Source organism: Neophocaena asiaeorientalis, unplaced genomic scaffold (genome assembly GCF_003031525.2).
Source record: "Neophocaena asiaeorientalis asiaeorientalis breed wild unplaced genomic scaffold, Neophocaena_asiaeorientalis_V1.1 scaffold417, whole genome shotgun sequence".
Taxonomy (NCBI): domain Eukaryota; kingdom Metazoa; phylum Chordata; class Mammalia; order Artiodactyla; family Phocoenidae; genus Neophocaena; species Neophocaena asiaeorientalis.
The window spans coordinates 5,108,014-5,113,189 of NW_020175387.1; the positions used below are offsets into that span (position 1 = coordinate 5,108,014).

General features: G+C 51.6%; 1 pseudogene; it reads left to right on the plus strand.

Annotated features, from left to right (window-relative positions):
• The first annotated feature begins 227 nt into the window (after positions 1-227).
• LOC112413699 (dipeptidase 2-like) lies at positions 228-3,251 on the plus strand (annotated as a pseudogene).
• Positions 3,252-5,176: the final 1,925 nt, after the last annotated feature.

Sequence of the window (5,176 nt, forward strand, 5' to 3'; positions counted from 1 at the left end):
AGCACTTGTGGCCACAGAGACACTCGCACGCAGCCCTCGGGGTGGGCGGGGCCGGCTGCAGGCAGATGGGGACGAGGTGTGCTCCCGGGAGGCCTCGGGCTGAAGGTGGCCCTCTGAGAGAAGCACCCCAGCTTGAACAGGAAAGTTAGAGGTGGGGGAGAGCAACCTAGGGCGCCCCCTCGGAGCTGTGGGAGTGGGAAGAGGGGCGGGAGCGGAGGGAACCCGCGATGGGAGGCGAGTGGGCTGTCAGCAGAGGCCAGCTTGGCCCGCGGGAGCTGCCTCTGAGCAGGGGGCGGGAGGGCAGTGCCGCCCTGTGGCTGCCGGGCTTCGCGGATCGAGGCTCTCCGCACACGGGTCGCTGGGTCCTGTGCCTCTGTATCCCCTCCCTCACCCCGCCCCCCTCGCGAGGCCGCGCCGCTGGGTGGCCTGAGTCCACGGGCAGAACCCCATCGCCCGCCCCTCTCAGTCCCGCCTGCCTGGCCCTGCGCAGCTTGCGGCCTGGGGAAGGTCCCCGCACACTCAGCCAGCGGCCTCTGCTGTGTCTGCTGCTCCTGCTGGGTCTGCTGCTGCGGCCGGTAACCCATGCAGACCACGCCGGGCACCTCCAGCACCCCAAGTCCGCGGGAGCCCACGCGGGCCCTGATGCGGGATTTCCCGCTTGTGGACGGGTGGCTGCACTGTGTGAGGGCTGCTGGGGGCCGGTGGGGGCCTAGCCTGGCCCTGGGCAGAGGAGGAGGTCCGGAGCATGCAGAGCTAGTGGGGAGGCTCCCTCACACCACCCCTGGATGTCCTGTCCATCATCTACAGATGCCCTTCCCCTTCTCTGTCATACCCTCCCTGGTGGGAACCCCTCAGCCCAGGCCTCAGCTGCTCCTAGTATAGTCTGTGTGACAGTGTGAGGTGGGGACCCCCAGGCTGGCCCAGGCCAGGCATTGTGTCCTGCCTGATCCCAAGACCTAAGGAGCCCACCCATTTGCCTTGACCTCCCTCCAGCCACATCGACATGCCCCTGGTCCTGAGGCAGTTTTACCACAACGGGCTGTGGTAAAATCTGCACAATTTCAGCCATGGCCAGACCAGCTTGAACAGGCTGAAAGATGGCCTCGGAGGTGCCCAGGTACCAAAGGGACACACAAGGCACCACCGTGGCTGCTGGGGAATGTGGGGCCCTTTGGGGGCCTCAGAGACCACAGGTTAGTCACATTGGAACTAAGTTACCATAGTGACCTAGAAAGTGCCATGCCATGGATGCTGGGGGCTACAGGGGTCACAGTGAGCCAACCTGACGGGCATCCAAGTACCACAGAAAAAGCAACGCCTTACATGTGACTTCTGGGCACAGTGAGTGCTGTGCCAGCTGAGGAGACTATGAGAAGCCCAAGGAGTTCCAAAGCCCAAACTAAGTCCTGGCCTTCCCTCAGTTCTGGTCAGCCTATGTCCCATGCCAGACCCACGAACGGGATGCTGTGCGCCTCACCCTGGAGCAAATTCACCTCATCCGCCTCATGTGTGCCTCCTATTCTGGGCTGGAGCTTGTGACCTCAGTTAAAGGTAGAAGGGGGACTTCCCTCGTAATCCAGAGGTTAAGACTCCACGCTTCCACTGCAGGGGGCTCGGGTTTGATCCCCGGTGGGAGAACTAAGAGCCCTCATGCTGTGTGGCACGGCCAAAAAACAAACCAAAAAAGTAACAGACTGGTGGTGGTAGGTGTTAGGGACTTCAGTAAGCTTCCCCTGCCTCTGAAAATGATCATCTGACCTACCTGCCCCCAGCTCTCAACAATGCCTGGAAGTTGGCTTGCCTCATTGGTGTGGAGGGCGGCCACTCACCGGACAGTAGCCTCTCCATCTTGCGTACCTTCTAGGCGCTGGGTGTGCGCTACGTGACACTCACCCACACCTGCAACATGCCCTGGTGAGCACAGTGCAGGAGGTAAGGGCCCAGTGAGGCAGGGATCTGCCCAAGATCACGCTGGGGCCCAAAGCAAGTTTACCCCTGGGATCCGGCCATGAACCTGGGGTGGGGAGGGGAATGGAGGTTTGCAGAACAAGACTGAATCCCCAGAAGGGCCCTGCTACTGCCAGGCACAACCCAGTTTGGGTCCCTTTTCTTGCACCAGGTAGTTGCAGGTGTAGACAGTTCGACAGAACCTCTTTCTAGGCTCTTGTAGCCAAGTCACAGCCACCAGTCAGACTGCCTCCTGGGCATCCTGCAGGACGCAGAGCTCAGCAAAGGGTATCCGCCCCTTCTACAGCAATGTCAGTCGGCTGACCGGCTTTGGCGAGGTAAGGACCCGGGTTCCATACCCTGCCCCACATGAATGTACAGCCCTGCCTGTTTCCTACAGATAAATGCACACAAGATAAATGCAGCCCTGATGCCCTCTCCGCATCCTGTCCCTGCAGAAGGTGGTGGCAGAAATGTACCGCCTGGGCATGATGGTGGACTTGTCCAATGTCTCAGATGCTGTAACACAGTGAGCCCTAGAAGTGTCACAGGCACCTGTCATCTTCTCCCACTCAGCTGCCCGGGGTATGTGCAAGAACACTCAGAATGTTCCTGATGATATCCTGCAGCTTCTGGTGAGAGACTGCCCTGGCCCTCAAAGCTAAAGCAAGAGATTCAAACCAGGAGCCCTTGAACCTGAGCCTCTTCTCCCTCAATTTCCTCAAACCCCAGGTTAAATATCTTCTGCCCCCAAAACCCATGGTCCACAGCCCCTGAACCCTTGAGCCCTAGGTGGGGGTCTAGGTGGTAAGATACTCCTCCAAACCCGGAAACCCAGGGCCAAGACACCACCCAAACCAGGGCTGCGGCTCCTCCATTCACACGAATCCAAAGAGGAGAAGACTCTGACCTCAAACCCAGGGCTGAACACCTTCCTCACAGGGGCCGAGAGAGTGAACAGGCAGGTGGCTGTGCTGGGGGCCAAGCTGACGGTCCACCGGTTTGCCCCTGCAGAAGAAGAACGGTGGCATTGTGATGCTGTCCTTGTCCGTGCGGGTGCTGCAGTGCAACCCGTTAGCCAACATGTCTACTGTGGCAGGTGAGCCTCACCCTGGGCTCTCTGAAAACTCTGATTTGGAGCTGAAGCTGGGTCCAAATTTGGGGAGGACTTCAGAAGAGCCCCAGTGGTTTGACCCACTTGTTGACAATAGGTACAGGCCCCAAAAACCCAATAATGGACAGTACACAGAACCTTGGTGCCATGTAGAACTGGAGCCACAGAATCAAAACTGCGATACTGATGGGTATCAGGGAGGCTGTCACACACTGCTTTATGTCAGAAACAGAAAGAAAATATCCACTATCAGAACTGTTGTTTGACTGACTTTTTTTCCCATCTTTCTGACAAAATTCGTGAAGTTGTGAGTACCACAGGCATCATTACACTTCTGTTCAAGATGTAATCTCTGACTCACAATCATTGTTTAGCTTCTGTATACTGCAGTGTACGTGAAGGTCTGTATTAGTCTGGTTGGGCTGTTATAGTGAAACACTATAGACTGAATGACTTAAACAGAAGAAATTTATTTTCTCACAGTTCTGGAGGGTGGAAGTCCAAGGTTAAGGTATTGAATACCATAAGAATTTGTTTGTGGTGAGAACAATCTTCCTGGCTTGCTGATGGCTGTCTTCTTGCGGTGTCCTCACACTGCCTTTCCTCTATGAGCAGAGGGAGAGAGATCTCTGGAATCTATTCCTCTTCTTATAAGGACACCATCAGTCCCTGTCAGATTATTACCCCACCCTTATGACTTCATTTAACTTCAGTTACCTCCCTGAAGGACCTATCTCCTATCTTCTACAGTAAAATTGAGAGGGGCTTCAACATATATTTTTTGTGGGGACACAATTCAGTCCATAACAACATCTTAAGATAGCTTTCTCTGATTTTCAGTCTCTCACTAATACCTTCCTCTTTGTCTAGGAATTATTCAAGTTTCCTTAATTATTTTTTTTTAATTTTCTTACATTATCCCTTCCCTTTAAATGCTCTCTTCACTTCTTAACCGGCATTTCTTGGAAATGAAGGCACCTTTCCTCACAATGTATTGATTACTCTCCCCACTGTAACACAGCGTCTTCTCCCATGACTTTCCTGAAATGGTTCCATTTTTTTTTTCATAAAAGTTTAATCATCAAACCAGATGGTTTATTTTAAGTTCCCATTGGATTTTCCCTTTGGGAAACAACTGACTCCATTAAATGGTGCTTCTTTTAAAACTACCTTCCTTTATGTTTCATAGCAACCTTATGATTTCTGTTGGCATACCACCTAGCTTCTTTCTGATCATTCTTTTCATTTTTTTTTTCAGTTGCTTCTCTCCTCACTCCTTAGCGCTAGATACTACATACAGTTGGCTTTCTTCTCATCTCTTATATACTCTCTCTCTTACTCCAGCAGCTTTGTTTACCATTTAATATATTATCTGCCAGGCACCTTCCATATGTTACCAACATCTCTCCCTCTGTCTTTGTCATTTCAGCCTTCGCTATGCTCTCTGAGCTCTCACAGGGAGATCTATTTAACACAGGAATCTCAGTGGAAAATAGTAGTAAGTTATTTCTCTACTAAGTAAAGCCCTTACCCATCACATGGTCCTGATCCATCTTGCAGCCACGTCATCTGGACTATGTGACCTCCAATGTCTCAATAGCAGAGGGCCAGACCAGAGGGACATTGGCTCCTAATGACCTCAGCTCAGAAGTGATACACTTTATTCTGCTTCTTTGCCACTGGCCACAACTAATCAAAGGAAAACAGTCTAACTACAAAGGAGGATGAAAAATGTAGATAAGCACATAGGATATTTGATGAACACTATCTTGAGGTGACATCACCTCCCATCAAACTTTTATTTCACAGAGAAAACACAGACTATAAAGCAAAAACACCCCTAAATAACTTTTTCTCTTTACATACAAGTATAGCTTTTCTACATAGCTTATAAATACCTATTCTCACTTCCTCAGTATCTTCCATTCATTTTCCCATCTCATTGGTATTGTTAAGGTTTTCCTCTTTAGCAATTTTATGTTGGCCCCCTCCCATTAAAAAGCTGCCCCCTTCCCATTAAAATTACTCTTGCTTGATGCCAAGTAATTTTCTAGCTACCTTTTCTCTCTTCCTAATTTCACAGTACAGTTTATCAAAAATTGTATTTATTCTCAC